The 17,623-nt window shown below is 42.9% G+C and overlaps 1 pseudogene; it reads right to left on the bottom strand.

Annotated features, from left to right (window-relative positions):
* Nucleotides 1-17,299: 17,299 nt before the first annotated feature.
* LOC126482990 (5S ribosomal RNA) lies at nt 17,300-17,417 on the bottom strand (annotated as a pseudogene).
* Between the last annotated feature and the right edge of the window lie 206 nt (nt 17,418-17,623).

The following is a 17,623-nucleotide window of genomic DNA, read 5'->3' as shown; positions in this document are numbered from 1 at the left end:
GGTTTTGCATCAAGTCAGAATTTTTTTTTTTTTTCAGAATGTACCAGGCCGAATGGTCAGTATTCAGCGATATGACGGGAACGATCACCCGAAGCAAAACATGGGCTATGAACACTTCATCTTCGATACTGTGAAGTAAGTCTCTTCCTCTGCAAGTTCTTTACTTTCCATATTTTGGTAGGATGTAGTATAGGCCAAAAGAAGAAAAAAATTGTGTAGTAGTCGTGGATTGTAAAATGTGTATCTCGTTCACTGGAAGAATTACACTATGTGATCAAAAGTATCCGGACCTGGCTGAAAATGACTTACAAGTTCATGGCGCCATCCATCGGCAATGCTGGAATTCAATATGGTGTTGGCCAACCCTTAGCCTTGATGACAGCTTCCACTCTCGCAGGTGTACGTCCAATCAGGTGCTGGAATGATTCTTGGGGAATGGCAGCCCATTCTTCACAGTGTGATGCACTGAGAGGAGATATCGATATCGTTCGTGAGGCCTGGCACGAAGTCGGCGTTTCAAAAGATCGCAAAGGTGTTGTATAGGATTCATGTCAGGACTGTGCAGGAAAGTCCATCGCTGAGATGTTATTGTCGTGTAACCACTCCGCCACAGGCTGTGCATCATGAACAGGTGCTCGATGGTGTTGAAAGATGCAATCGCCATCCACGACTTGATCTTCAACAGTGGGAAGCAAGAAGGTGCTTAAAACATCAATGTAGGCCTGTGCTGTAATAGTCCCACGCAAAACACCAAGGGGTGCAAGCCCCCTCCATGGAAAACACGACCACACCATAGCACCACCGCCTCCGAATTTTACTGTTGGCACTACACACCCTGGCAGATGACGTTCACGAGGCATTCGCCATACCCACAGCCTGCCATCGGTCCGCCACATTAAGTACCGTGATTCGTCACTCCACACAACGTTTTTCCACTGCTCAGTCGTCCAAGTTTACGATCCTTACAGCAAGCGAGGCGTCGTTTGACATTTATCGGCGTGATGTGTGGCTTACGAGCAGGCGCTCGACCATGAAATCCACGTTTTCTCACCTCCCACCTAACTGTCATAGTACTTGCAGTGGATCTTGATGCAGTTTGGAATTCCTGTGCGATGGTCTGGATAGATGTCTGCCTATTACGCATTACGACCCTCTTCAACTGTCGGCGGTCTCCGTCAGTCGACAGATGGGGTGGGCATGTACGCTTTTTTGTTGTACGTGTCCATTCACGTTTCTACTTCACTGTCACATCGGAAACAATGGACCTAGGGATGTTTAAGAGTGTGGAAATCTCGCGTACAGGCGTATGACACAAGTGGCACCCAATCACCTTACCACGTTCGAAGTCCGTGAGTTCCGTTCTCTCGCGATGTCTAATGACTACTGAAGTCGCTTATATGGAGTACTTGGCGGTAGATGGCACCACAATGCTCCTAGTATGAAAAACGTATGTTTCTGGGGATGTCCGGATACTTTTGATCACATAGTTTATGTTTCACAGTAGTGAAGGCTGTAGCTGCACTGGTTGGGATGTGTGGTGGTAGCGACTGGCTCCCAGTGGAAGCACTGCTGACAGTAGAGAATGCTTTATTCAACTTCGGCACAAGCTTTGTTGTGACTCAGGGAGGCAAACATACTGACCGGTGCTGACATATGGGCGGCGGCTTCCGGTGGTGAGAGGATGCTGCGTAGGTGCCCTGCATTGCTGACGCTGCCCTGTGGATGGCCGGTGGCATCTGTAGGCGACGGCCGTGGCCAGCGCGCTACTTCTCCGTCGGTGATGGCATCTGGAGCGGTTCCTCGGCCCACCACTGACCCATGCCAGGAGTCGGACAGTAGCTAGCACGGAGGCAGTGTGTCCCATGGAGAACCCATTGCATGTCGCAGAAGTGTGGATGGCAGGCTGATGATACTGTGGGATGATACCTGGGTGGCAATCTGAGCAGTTCTCTTGTTCGCAGATGATGCTGTAATTTACCGTCTAGTAAGGTCATCCGAAGACCAGTATCAGTTGCAAAGCGATTTAGAAAAGATTTCTGCATGGTGTGGCAGGTGACAGTTTACGTTAAATAACGAAAAGTGTGAGGTGATCCTCATGAGTTCCAAAAGAAATCCGTTGGAATTCGATTACTCGATAAATAGTACAATTCTCAAGGCTGTCAATTCAACTAAGTACCTGGGTGTAAAAATTACGAACAAGTTCAGTTGGAAAGACCACATAGATAATATTGTGGGTAAGGCGAGCCAAAGGTTGCGTTTCATTGGCAGGACACTTAGAAGCTGCAACAAGTCCTCTAAAGAGACAGCTTACAGTACTCGTTCGTCCTCTGTTAGAATATTGCTGCGCGGTGTGGGATCCTTACCAGGTGGGATTGACGGAGGACATCGAAAGGGTGCAAAAAAGGGCAGCTCGTTTTGTATTATCACGTAATAGGGGAGAGAGTGTGGCAGGTATGATACGCGAGTTGGGATGGAAGTCGTTAAAGCAAAGACGTTTTTCGTCGCGGCGAGATCTTTTTACGAAATTTCAGTCACCAACTTTCTCTTCCGAATGCGAAAATACTTTTTGAGCCCAACCTACATATGTAGGAATGATCATCAAAATAAAATAAGAGAAATCAGAGCTCGAACAGAAAGGTTTAGGTGTTCGTTTTTCCCGCGCGCTGTTTGGGAGTGGAATGGTAGTATGATTGTGGTTCGATGAACCCTCTGCCAAGCACTTAAATGTGAATTGCAGAGTAGTCATGTAGATGTAGATGTAGACATAGGATGATCTGGAACATGGTCCATAAAAGCTCATGAGGCCAAATGATAAACATCGTATCTCAGCAGCGAAAGTGGCAAGCAAGTCATCGAAGTTGTGTCACTGAAGACTAGAATCTGTCTGGGACACCCCACATTTATTTACTATCTTTTCTACATATATCTGGGTCTGACTGAATCTCACTGGAATTATGTCAAATAGGGGATGCCACAGGGGCCTATTGTCTATCTTGATAGATACATTGCCACACAACGTGTCAAATGACACAAAATTTTTTTAATTTCGAGAGAAGTGATATAGTGCAAGACGAGAAAAGTAGTCCAATAATCTATGTAAAAGGGTAGTGGGTAACATCGGCACGTGGCTTTTAGACAACAGATAAATGATTAACTGTAACAGAAGGCACTGGACAGTGTATGTGTCATGGAACCCTTCTGACAGCAAAATTTTACTGTCCAAAGGTGGTCAAAAAGTCAGTAAAGTCGATAATTTGAAATTTTAATTAGTGAGAATGGATGGAAAACTTTGTTGGAAGTATCATATTCAAGAACTTGTGCAGAAACTGACTGCTGATACCTTCACTATAAGAATAATATCCATTGTTCAAACTCTCAAACATGAAGAGTAATTTACTACGCGTTCTTTCATATATTATCTCGTATCGTATTATACTTTGGAGTAATTGCGTGCTCTCACCAGAAATAGTCTCACCGCAGAAATGTGTGATCATACAGATCTGATATATTTCACGAACTTCAAATGGTTCAAATGGCTCTGAGCACTATGGGACTTAACATCTGATGTCATCAGTCGCCTAGAACTTAGAACTACTTAAACCTAACTAATCTAACGACATCACACACATCCATGCCCGAGGCAGGATTCGAACCTGCGACCGTAGCGGTCGCGCGGTTCCAGACTGAAGCGCCTAGAACCGCTCGGCCACAACGGCTCGCTCACGAACTTCACGTGGACCATTACATAGGTATTCCAACTCTCTCCATGCACTTTTTCATTTCTTCAACCCAATTTGAGGTCGTGGCCGAGAGGTTCTAGGCGCTTCAGTCTGGAACCGCGCGACCGCTACGGTCGCAGGTTCGAATTCTGTCTCGGGCATGGATGTGTGTGGTGTCCTTAGGTTAGTTAGGTTTAAGTAGTTCTAAGTTCTAGGGGACTGATGACCTCAGATGTTAAGTTCCATAGTGCTCAGAGCCATTTGAACCATTTGACCCAATTTGAGGTAATCGTTAGTTTGGTGATGTAGTTAAAGATTCTCTTTGTCAATCTGCATTCGCTCACTCTGAAGAGGTGTTCAGTAAATTTCAACCTCCTCTTGCGCATAGTCTCTGTGACCTTCTCCATCTGTTTATATACGAGGGTAAGTCAATTATTATCCACAATTTAGTTATAGTTTTGTTTATTTTGGTAGTACCGTCGTTTTACGTTGATGACGCATGCTTTGTTGTTAGATATTTACAATTTTCAAGCTGCTAGGTTAGTTTAGTTATCGCTGCCGTGCTGTTAATCATGGCTGCTCTGCTCTCTATTTGCACCAAAGAAGAGCAACCTTCAGTGAACCGTTTTTTTTTTTGTGGTCGGAAGGCGTATCAGCAGCCAAAATTCATCGACGACTTTCGGTACAGTACGGGAACAGTGTTTTGCCACAACGGAGCGCCTACAAATGGATTGAAAAATTCCGAAATAGTCGCACAAGAGTTACGCACCATGAAGGAGCCGGACGACCATTTACCGCCACAAATGAAGAAACCATTGACGAAGTGTCACATCGTCTGCAAATTAGTCATGGTTCTGCGTACGAAATCCCACAACAGACTTGGGTTTCATCAAGTTTGTGCCAGATGGGTCCCAAAACAACTCACACAGTTGCATAAACAAACGCGCTTGGACATCTGCAAGAAACATTGGACCGCTGTGGTAGCGAAGGGGACAACTTCTTAGACAGGATCATTACTGGTGCCGAATCATTGATCCATCATTACGAGCCGGAGTATTGAATGGAAACATCCAAATTCGCCGTGCAAGAAAAAGTTCAAGACCCACCTGTTCGCAGGAAAACTGATGCTTACGGTGTTCTGGGATGCCCAAGGTCCAGTACGGGATCATTATGGGGTACGGGCACAACAATTAACAGTGTACGTTACAGTGAGATGCTTACTGCCAGGCTAAAGCCTGCAATTCGAAGCAAACGCCGAAGATTGTTGTCTAAAAGTGTTGTTGCACGACAATGCCAGTCCGCATACTGCTGCCCACACTGCTAAAACGCTCCAGAAACTCAAATTTGAAGTACTGGATCATCCTCCACATAGTCCCGATCTTGCCCCTACTGACTATCACTTGTTTGGTCCACTCAAACAGGTATTAAGGGGACGTCGATTTGCCTCGGACGAAGCAGTGAAAGAAGGGGTGCATTCCTGGCTCGCAGCTGAACCGAGAACCTTCTTTTATGAGGCCATCAAGAAGATTGTACAACGATGGACCAAGTACGTTGAAACGCAAGGAGACTATGTCGAAAAATGATGTTCATTTAAGTTTCCTATTTGATTACAATAAAATTTTATAACTACTTTACGGATAATAATTGACTTACCCTCGTAGATTTCCATTTTTGCTGTCCTTCCATTTAACCATTTCTCTTCTTGCGGTTCGAGAATCTCCCACCAGCAGTGAAAAAAAAGAAACGAAAAGAATGAATAACCACAGGCCTTTAAACGTAAACTGGAAAGATACCATGTGCCACACTCCTCCTGTTCTGTACAAGAGCTCCTCGCAGTAGTTGAGAACTTTTGCTGTAGCGTGTTATTTTTTTCGAATACCATCACATTTTTTTCGTATTTTATTAATCCTTTAGACTATAAATTTTCTAATCTGACTCGTTTCATGAGAGGGTAGCTTGGTTCCCATGGTCCCATAGGCCCTGGTAAATAAATAATTCTACAGGTATGATACCAGTAACTCCATTGTTGCCCTCATGTTTCTCATTACGGTTCCTGTGAGGTGTCAGTTGATCTGTTCAGAATGTTTAGAATATTCCTGAGAGGGTGTTAGTCCAATTGCCGGTGATCTACTGGGAAGGAAAGCTCCCTATAAGATCATGCAAATTTATCAGAAACAGGGCTGTGCAACGAAAATGTCATATTGAACGAAGAGTACTACAGGTGGCTCACTTAAGCATCAAAGCACAGGTACCGCACCACACATGAACATATTAATGAAGTGGCTCATCTAATTACAAAAGAAAGTTGTAGCCACAAATTGGCTTATTACCATAACACATCAAACAATTGAATAATTCACTATATTAAGTATGTTAATATTTAATAGGTGGACAAAAGGATTTTAATTATGAAATACAGCGTTGGCTCAGGTAGGTGGACCCATTAAAGCATAATATGAAAATAAATATCATGGATATGGACAGTGACGACAAAAACAGTTGGTGGTTTAAAGAAAGAACCCTGAAAGATGAGCACGAGCACATACAGAATCGTCAAAGTTCGTGAAGGAAGCAACTAGCTGCATCTGAATTTTGAAATTGCGCTATTGAACCCTGTTGTAAATTAACTAGCCTCCATCCCCCTCGATTCGGCAACTGCATTGCCAGATCATTCTTACCACTCTTATACATTGTGACATGGAAGATAGTGGCAGTAACTGCTGGAAACTTCAAGTTCGCCCTCTGTACTGTACCCTAAGACGGAGACATCCCTCTGTGCAATGCCCCAGCAGCAGGTATCCACCCTTCGACGGCCCAGCTGAGGTCTCCTCCCTTCGGTGCCCACACATCAAGAGTCTTCTCACTTTGAAATTTGGCTGATTCTGCCACTGTAGACATCTCACCAGCCAAATAGAGACCTTGTTATTTCCGATCAGTATTAAATTTATAAATAAGTTTGATTAACTCCTACTCTCACAGATTTTCTCATAGTTAACCGGTAGTGCCGTGGTGTAGGGAGAAAGACAGAAAATCTCTCCCATTCCATGGTAGGTTTCTAACCCCAACCAATCAACCAACCAAAAGACTTACGTGTAGATATACACAAGAAAGCGCGCTTTTACAGAAATAATTCTTGTGAGCCAATCAGAGTCCTTGTTACTGGGATTTTAAATGAGCATTCTTTCATGGTGTGGCTAAAGAAAAATGGCTGATTCCATCCTCTCTGTTATGGTTTAGATTTTGTCTTTCGATAACGAATTTCTCCTAGTGTTTTATGACACATAGGCTGCTCCCGAGTCATCTGCTGTGCAGAGATGGGACATGGTGAAGTCTTTGGTCTCTACTTCCCTAGGACCGCTTGCTTGCAGTGCCGAACATGCTTATGGCTCTGTACTCCTTTTAAGTAAACTTCAAAGTTGCAAGCCTGCTGAGAAGGCTCTCAAGGCTGCACGAAACAATAGGTCCCCCTTCTTCTTTCACTTGCGCCTGTGCCCCCCCCCCTTTCCCCCAATTTTTACAGGATCGTCATGGTTACAATTGGATTGGGCATGCTTAATTTGAAGGGGTGGCCAGGTGCACTTCCTGCCGCCACCCTGTACCCCCCAGGCGGGAATCAATGTATCCCAGCTGTCTGCGCCTAGTGTAAATGATGTAACAGTGCGAACGTGTTTCAGATGTCTGTGAGTCGTGTAACTGAGGCGAGACGTGGGGACCAGCCCAGTATTCACCTAGCGGGATGTGGAAAACCACCTAAAAACCTCATCCAGGCTGGCCGGCCCACCAGCCCTCGTCGTTTGATCCTGGGCCGGCGCGCCTACCAAAGTCCAGGAAGTAGAGCATTAGTGCTCTCGGCTAACCTGGTGGGTAGGTTCCCCTCTTTGTAATAAAAGAAAAAGGTTCAAAATGTCTCCAATCACTATGGGACTTAACATCTGAGGTCACCAGTCCCCTAGACTTAGAACTACTTAAACCTAACTAACCTAAGGACATCACACACATCCATGTCCGAGGCAGGATTCGAAACTGCGAACTAACAGTTTTCTTTACTGCGTATAGTTACTAATTTCTCCTCTCCTTTTCATCATTATTCACCACCACTGTGGCACAGACCCTTCATATGGAACCATTACTCAGCAACATGTACGAAATAATGGTTCTACATATCGCTCATTTAGCTTTTATTTTAAATTTAACAATTGTATCATAAATTTCAAACAAAAAATCATCCTTAATTCATTTTTGTTTTAATAATGTTATGACAACAGCTTATAAACTTCTATGAATCACTAAACTGATGAGTGGTTGTATCACATTGCTGACAGAGCACACTCACAACTAATGTAGTTCTAGGTGGTTAAATTACAGTTAAGAAAAAAATGATTGTAGTTTGATACAGAACGGGGTAGTACAGTGTTTAAAGCACTGACTCGTATTCATCTAGGACAGCAAATCATCCGGTGATGGGTAAAATTAAATTTTCTGAAGCGTAAATACAAACGGGTTCGATCGTGTTTCGATCTCAAAACTAAATTACTTTTAAAAAATAATTGCTATTACCACTATTACGTAAGACTACAATAATGATTACATAAGTTAATGATAATTAATTTTTCTTTAAATACTAGCATTAATGCGTCACACAATGAGGAGGAGGTTGCAGTTCGTGAAATTAATGTTTCTTCACATCCTCTTCCTTACACAGTCCACCCAATACCCACTTACGAGTACTTCATGTTTTGTTCCTTGAATCTATGCCACTAAAACTGAGACATATACATTGCAAAACACTGAATATATACTGAAAAATGTATTCTCCGAGTTTTAGGTACTTCTTGCAGCGGACCATAAACTGCTTCGTTATTCACTTTGCAACAGATAAAAGACCTAATTGATAGAAAACCAAAAGAGTAACTATCTAATAACTACTATACGAGTATCTCTGCAGGGCCTGCAGTGATCATATATATAGCTTTGGCAGCCTAAAGTCTTGAAATTTCTGCCAGTTCAGATATAAGGAGTCCAACAGTCAAGTGATTTACGAACTAGGTATAGTGAACGAATTTCTGGCTTGGTTGATTTTCAGTGGAAGTTCAGGATGAGAGTTAATCAAAAGTGTCGAGACGGAGAGGTGTTGTGCAGAGGAAGAACATTTTATAACGAGTGTAGAAATGTAGATATTTAGCTTTCTATTTTGAGAAGGAGTTGTATGTAGCACTCGCCATGCACTGAGAATTGCTTCATTATTCTTTAAATAGGGGTTGTTAGAAACGAATAGTACCGGTTGTCTTACTGACTCACTCGTTCTTGGTTGACCAAACACTATAAAACTGAACAACATATACCTTTCGTCATTTTAAGAATAAAAGTGTTAAATAGAATCTGTTTTTCATTCTGAAATTTAGTTAGACGTTAATGTCAATGATGATGAGGAAGGGTGGAAGGGTAGTCCACGATCTAATATCTGACAGCACTCACGGATAATGGTCTCAGAAACATTAGGAAACACTGATCTGGAATGTGTGCTAAATCTGCTATTGATCATCCTGATTAATATCTCTTTCGTGATTTCCATAAATATGTGAATCCTTGTCATTCTATTTATTTCCGAGGCTTTGTCAATTTATTTAGAATAATTTTTGGTGTAGTTTATTATTTGTTTCTGTTAATACTGTGTGATCAGCTCGATGACTATTTGGTTCGTATCACTTGCTATTCTGCTGTCCAAATTAAAAAGTTTGCAGACTTGATTTACCACGTAACACACAAGAGCAAACAGTAATTTTAGTCTCGTTTGTCAGCCATGAAAGTATTCATTTACGGGCTCATCGCAAATTAAGCGGTTCTACAGTAATTTGTGTTTAATTAATAAATAAGGTGCCTTAAGTGAATATCCGATAACAGCTGGTAATGTTTTGGTCTGTTCTTATTGTCCTTTAATCAGGACATTGCAGAATGTTTATTTTCCCGTGTAACAACGCAACCGGACTCCTGTTGGTAGCATGGCAGGATTAAACAGCAACGAGCAAGGTGAACGGGAAAATTACGAACACACGCAATACTTTAATCCTGCTAATTCATGAGCGGCTGATAATTACCGAATCAACAGCTATTACAGCGATACATGTGCAATTAGGATGCACGCCGGTTTTTTTCGGATTTTATTCGCGAGTGCGCTCGTGAATCGCTGAACATACACCTCTTGCAACAATTAATCCCATTTTCCAGTCCGCTGCATAGTTTACTGGCGCTAAAAAACCAAACTCAGCTTAATCAAGCAGTGGAAAACATTACAGATTAATTAGAAATTTTTTGAGCCGTGATGGGTTCTACAACTTTTCTTTAATTTAGTATTCACGTATTCCGGCAGGTCACTGGAACACCAGTACTTTCAGAGTAACACTTTGTATTGCTTATCACGGAAGACACTTGGATATGACTCAGTAGCGTGTTTCATAGAACTGTTAGTGGCTAAACGTTAATGATAAACTGAGAGCCTCATTAGGGTCGTGTAGTTTCTTCATTTACAAGAGTGGGTAGTTGAGTACAAATTTAAAAGAATTAAAAACTACGACCTGATTGTTAAGTAGTGGTGGTTGCAGGGGGCGGGGAATCAATCGTAAGTTCTAGTAATGTTGTAAGCCTTAGAATTACTGTCTAGACTCTAGAGTATTATCAGCTGTCACCAATTACTCTAACAAAATGCATGTCTCTACAAGAAAATTACAAAACCATGAATGAATAATAACAAGACTACACAATGTGACACACAGACGACCAAACGAATGAAGTTGCAGATGGATGCAACTGAACAGCTGACAGAAGACGGCTCACCAAGGTGTAAAGGTATCGTTTTAAGATATAGTATCAGTTTTCCAGACGTAGAGATAACAGTTGTAATCATAGATTATCTGTAACAATCTAACTTTACAACACACTAGGCAAACACGCTGTGTTTGCGTATGTGTCAGTCGTCCTTGATTAGAATGATTTACAGAGAAATAAAAGGATTATGGGTCTACTAGATTAGGATCTGCTGTACTGTAGACTAGGTGAAAGGTCTTAGTTGTGGAAAGAATAATTCAGCAAGACATTCGTAAGTATAAAGAAAATCTTCAATCATGTAAAATCACAGTTCTCGAATTTTGCCAGTTGCGAAGTTGAATGTAACCACACAGTTTCAAAAAGGCTTCTATGGATATATGTGTTTAATCTTCACATACACAATGGCAATTCATCTTTTATGTACTGTTTTATGGAAATGGATGCGAAAAAAGGTTGAAATTCAGTTGCTTCATTTCTAATGCATCTTTAAGAAAGAAACTCACTGAATTCCCTAGTGTCAAAAAGTGATTTTGCTTTCTGATGTCTGAGGAGGAGAAAATAAAAATATAGGTATCACTTAATTTTATTCATGATTATCCACAGTCTGTGAAGCGGAAGTTATACACATAGTTGTTATCTGGGAATATTCTTTTAGGTAATGCGCGAGGAACTTCAGACGGACAAAATTAAAACTGAAGAAAATGGAGACAGTCTCTCAACTGTAGTAGAGTATAGAACCAATCCTTCACTATTTGAATTTTGCATGGGCAGGACCCTAATAAAAGACTGGAGAAGTGGCCTCAACAAATACTTCTCCGTAAACCCATGGCAGAAGGGATTGTGTCAAGATACGCAAATGAAATAGACAGCTAGTGGTACCATACTGTGCTCACCAACTTACTTCGGTACATTTACCCCGCTTCATCTATGGAAACAGAAATATAGTACCCAACAGCTAAGAGATATCGAACATGAAAATGTGAATCATGTACGAGTAAGATATGTGAAAAGAGATTGTGTTTGTGGCTTGTTTAACTACTTGGATGAAGAGAGCAGTTTTTGGTTGGATAAGATGTTCGATGAAAGCAAGGTAAGAATTGGAGATATTATATTAAATAAATAACCATGTTATTGCAACTTATTGCGTTATTATATGTAGAGCCTAATATCGTTACTACCATACCTAAAACTAAACATATTGCAACGTTACTTACTCTTACAAAACTCATTTGCTGTTGATTTATGGGGAAAGAATTCGCATACAAATTCACTGTTATTGTTATATTTTCAGACTGTGGCACTTTTAATTTTCAAAATAAAATATTTCTTGTTACAAAACAATATAATTCTAATTTCGTTCTAGACGGCTGCAGGTCATCAATGGTGTCTGTTCTTTCGAACATGTTCAAAAGAACAGACACCATATCCATATAAGTATATCGTTCTGGCAATTCCGGCCATGACCTTCTTCCTCCGTGCAGATGCACGCACATTCCCCGAACGCTTACGGGACTTGGTAAGAATGTCTTCCACGAGTAATGAGTGTGTTGGGGTGGGACACTACGAATGTAGTGTGTGGACATACAAGGTGAGAATGTGGGTCTCGCGGGAGGCGTGCGCGAGATAGTCCCTGCAATCGCACTGTCCTCTGTGCCCTCGGTGGCTCAGATGGATAGAGCGTCTGCCTTGTAAGCAGGAGATGGGTTCAAGTCCCGGTCGGGATACACATTTTCACCCGTCCCCGTTGATATATATCAACGCCCGTCAGCATCTGAAGGTATTAATATAATTCTAATTTCATGCCCACCGCCGGCCGTAGTGGCCGAGCGGTTCTAGGCGCTACAGTCTGGAATCGCGCGACCACTACGGTCGCAGGTTCGAATCCTGCCTCGGGCATGGATGTGTGTGATGTCCTTAGCTTAGTTAGGTTTAACTAGTTCTAAGTTCTAGGGGACTGATGACCTCAGAAGTTAAGTCCTGTAGTGCTCAGAGCCATTTGAACCATTTTTTCATGCCCACCATTGGTGTGAGGTTAACCCGTACGTCAGCCACGACCGTTGCTATCAAGTTCGCATTGGTATCAAAGTATGGTCCGGAATATTAGCCGGCAGGTGTTTGGGCTCCTACATGTTGCTTGACCGGTTGACTGCACGAAAGTATCATGCATTTCTCTCAAACTATCTGCCTGATGTGGTCGAAGATGTTCCACTACATGTTCAGCATAGGATATGGTTCCAGGATGATGGTGCACTTCCACACTCTGGAATTAATGTCCGATAATATTTTGACAGAACATTTCTATGGAAATGGCTTAGACGTGGAGGTCCAATTGTATGGTCACCGCAGTCACCTGACCTAAATGACCTGGGTGTCTTCCGTATGGAGCGACTGCGTTTGGGCTGTTGCCGTGACAGGGAAGGATTGGCTGCTCACGAACGGCATCGCGTTGCGTTCAGCGACGAGTCACGGTTCTGCACTCCACAGATGACCATCGTCGTCGAGTATGGCGGAGACCTGGTGAGAGGTCACATTCCTCCAAGTTTGGCGGAGGCTCAGCAGTGTTACTCCTGGCTCCATGCCCACAGGAATTGTAACGTCCTGCTTATTTCAAGTATGGAATACGTTTGCAGTCACCATAACGCACTCACACGGAGTGGTGCCCTTGTCACCAGTACCGCAAAATAAGAGTGTCTGCAGGACACCTCAAACATGAACTCTCTTCTAAAATATTCTACTCTTATTGCCCAATGATCTGATCATGGGACGACATGTGTAACTCACTTTCTGAAATCCCGACGAAGTAATACTGGGTATAAATTGGAAACTAGAAACCAAATACGAGAACTTGAATCACAAGAAGAAAGCTGAAAAATAAATACTGTTAAAAACTTCGATATGGAAAGAGACGCTTAATTTAAGAGAATTTCATGTAATAACCAAATTTTACTACCCGAAAATCAGCTTTATGATGAACGAAGAGCCGTCCACGTGAAACAATGGATTAGGAATTTCATGTAATAACCAAATTTTACTACCCGAAAATCTGGTTTATGATGAACGAAGAGCCGTCCACGTGAAACAATGGATTAGGAATACACCGAGTGATCGCAGTCGATCTTTAATTTAAGCAAAGAGCGGAGAATTCAGTAGAACTGTGTCAGAGCCTCCACATCACAACTCTTAATTTTGGGATGCTTATAGCTGAGTGGTTAACGCGGCGGCCTGTCACTCCAAGGTGCCAGGGTTCGAGTCCAGGCTGCGTCGGAGATTTTCTCCGCTCAGGGACTAGGTGTTGTGTTCTCCTCGTTATCATTGCATCATCATCAGTGGAAGGCAACGGGAAACCACCACTGGAATCACTTCCCTGAACGCTCATGCGGTGGACCTCTCTGACGAGGCTTCCCCCACGACAAGACCTGCCGTAAGGCAGAACACTATGTAAGTATGACTAAACCTACTTTATAACATTCAAACATCGCGTAGCATTAATGTTGGTGTTTGTATTAGCTTTGAATCTCCCATTACAATCCAACAAGGTACAGTAAAGAAGAGCGGCAGTATTTTAAACACCCTAATTTCAGTAGTAGGGAGTTTCGTTGTGGCGATGCGAGATACCACGTGAGGCCATGTATCTGAAATTCAGGATCCGACGGAGTTGGGTGTAATTGTGTGTCTTCGTCTTGCCCTCTGTATTCTCAGTAAGGCAGTTCAATCCTTCAAGACGTTGTAGATACTGTTTCAAGAATTCCTGATTACATTTTAAGGGCGCCACCATTTTATAGAAAGTTCGGGGCTTAATTCGTTTAATATACAATGGAATACTGGTGGGGATGTGTGTGTTTTATTGTAATAATGGTATCTCTACATCTCATCATTTCACAATTCCCTTTCTCTGTTGATACTTCATTTAATGTGATTACGAACATTGAATACAGAATCCTGACGTCCGTTGTGACTGTTTCACTCCCGCGAAGGTGGAGAGTAAAAGTCTTCCTTTTCTGTAGGGACTCAAGAGTGTTAGATAAAAGCGTTGAGAAGGGAGTTGTTGTGGCGTCTATCGCTGTGGCACTTGTGAAGTTGCTTGAGACCTGGTCCGTACAACAGTCTTCCTATCAGCAATCAGAAAACTGCGCCCAAGCTCCGTTCCAGCCTGCTGTTAATTTTGCTCTCATTACTGATATTTCAAGGGTAATTTATATCTTCCACCTGCCTGCTGTTCCCTTTAATCATGTACTGTCATTTGTGATTTTCTTTCTGTCCTTTCTTTTCAGCCACCTCCTGGAGTCAGAATACTACAGATCCACAAAAATGTTTTTTCGTATATACTTAGTTAACTTTGTCGCACTCATTATTTCAAATTGGCTATGGCCCCGAAAGAACAGAATATGACTTAGAATCAATGGAAATCGATATCTGGACCTACTGCAAGGATTCCTATACGGAATTTTTGTGTTGGTAGTTTCACTGATTTGGATTCGTACTTTTGATAAAATAACACATTTCCAATCAGCCAAATTAATAAAAATCCCTAAATGTGCAATTATTGAGTTTAAAAGACTAATTTGAGTATGGGGATCCTATAGGCTCGGCACTGCACAAAATGAAGACTCATAGGTCTGAGTTCTTGCAAGTGCCGAACGCGTATTCCTTCAACCAGCTTACATATCGCAAAATGAACGTAACAGAAAAATCAGAAACATTCAAGCTGGTAAGGAGCTTACCGACGGTCATTCTTCCAGTGCACCGCTTCCGAATGGAGAATGAATGGGAAGAAGTCATGTTAGACTGCAGGTGCAGATGTATCTGGAATTGCCTCGTCCATTATGATTGCTAGCTTTCGGAATTTACGCGACTGAGCTAGCTGCATTGCCAATCTAGCTATTATACGTGTGCTTCCAAGTGTAAGCGTCTCTTGGCGTTGCACCTCGCAATATTACGAATGTTAGAATGTCAGGACACTAAACTTCGTAATAAATCCAGCTATGTAGCAGGGACGACAAGCAGGTTGGCTGTAGCAGGAATACGCTTATGAAAAATTCCAGCACGCGCTCTCTGCCGCGGAGACCATCGGCTGCGTCGGCGTGCTACAAGACTCCAGATTCTACTGTTGCTCAAAGGCATAGGGTGAGTGTCTGATAATGCTTCTGATACAGTCTCTCTCCACTGTATGTTACCTTTCCTCCTTCACTCGCTGCACCGTTAGCACAATTGCAAATCATATTTTATTTACTTCCGTGCTTCAAGACGCTTCTAGAGGAACATCACACTCCTATATATAAACGACAGATTGAAACTGTAAAAAACCGCAGAGGAACCAGACATGAATGAAACATTTTATTCATTCTCTTCGTTATCTGCATAGCCGCTACAGACTGATACAAATATTACGTTAATATCTCTTTGATAAGCAAATGATAAGTTCGGGCTTTCCCATAGGGAATGTTATTGGAACATTAGTTTTGATAACATACACTTTAAAAATCAAGAGAAAAGAGATAAAGAAAACGACACAACACGAAGGAATGTTCCCAAAGAGAAGGAACTCAGTGGATGTGATGTAATGTTACATGTACAGACAAACAAACAATTACAGTTTCAGAAAAATTACGCGATTTGTTCAAGAGAAAGAGCTTCACAAATTGAGCAACTCAATAACGTGTTGATTTACCACTGGCCCTTACGCAAGTAGTTATTCGGCTTGCTACTGAATGAGTTCTTGGATGTCCTATTGAGGGATATCGCGTCAAGTTCTGTCCAATTAGCGCGTCAGATCGTCAAAATCCCTAACTAGGTGGAGGGCCCTGCCTGTAATGCTCAAACGTTCCCAATTGGGGAGAGGTTCGGAGACTTTGCTGGCCAAGGTGGGGTTTGGCAAGCACAAAGACAAGCAGTAGAAACTCTGGCCGTGTGCGGACTACCATGAAGAGCAACAAAACTGGACGGGGAATACAAGTATAGTCGACGTACCGGTGTAGTTTTAGGGTGCCGCGGATGGTAATCAAAGGGGTCGTGTTATGAAATGAAATGGCGCCCACATCGTCATTCCTCTTAGTCGGGGCTGTATGGCGGGAGACAGTCAGGTTGATATTCCACCGCTGTCAGGGGCCTCTCAGGACACGCCTTCACTGATCATCGGGGCTGAATTCGACGTGGGACTCATCACTAAAGATAATTCTGCTGCAGTCAATAGGACTCCAGGTCGAAGATGTGGCTGCAGATGCCCACGACAGTGATGGGATACCAATCAGACTGTGGACCGCCATACGGCCCGAAAATCAGAAGTGATAATCTGGGGTGCCTCTCATTTCGGAACAGAACCCCTTTGGTTGTCATCTGCGGCGCCCTTACAGCACACTGATATGTCCCGTTTTGTTGCCCTTCATTGTAAGCCATCTTGGGCTTACATTTCAGCACGATAATCCCCGCCCGCACACGGCGAGGGTTTCTGCTGCTCATCTTAGTGCTTGCCAAATCCTAACTTGGCTAGCAATGTCGCCGGATCTCTCCCCAATTGAGAATGTTTTGGAGCATCAGAACTCGGCATTATATCACTCAGAAGCACTCCGTAATCAGGCCACGAGTGGCCTACCGGGACCATCCGACCGCCGTGTCATCCACGGTGGAGGATGTGGATAGGAGGGGCGTGGCGTCAGCACACCGCTCTCCCGGTCGTAAGATGGTATTCTTGACCGAAGCCGCTACTATTCGGTCGAGCAGCTCCTCAATTGGCATCACGAGGCTGAGTGCACCCCCAAAAATGGCAACAGCGCATGGCGGCCTGGATGGTCACCCATCCAAGTGCCGACCACGCCCGACAGCGCTTAACTTCGGTAATCTCACGGGAACCGGTGTATCCACTGCAGCAAGGCCGTTGCCCTATATCACTCAGAAGGGCATTCATCACCTCTACCAATCAAAGCCAACCCGAATAACTGCTTTCAGAAGGAGCAGAGGTGGACCAGCGCATTACTGACATGCTCAATTTCTGAAACTCTTACTCTTAAATAAGTTATCCAATTTTTCTGAAATTGTTGTCATTTGTTTGTCTATACATGTACGTCACATCTACCAATTTTCATTCT

The sequence above is a fragment of the Schistocerca serialis genome, chromosome 5 (assembly GCF_023864345.2).
Source record: "Schistocerca serialis cubense isolate TAMUIC-IGC-003099 chromosome 5, iqSchSeri2.2, whole genome shotgun sequence".
Classification (NCBI taxonomy): Eukaryota; Metazoa; Arthropoda; class Insecta; order Orthoptera; family Acrididae; genus Schistocerca; species Schistocerca serialis.
This window is presented reverse-complemented; position numbering and strand designations above follow the sequence as displayed.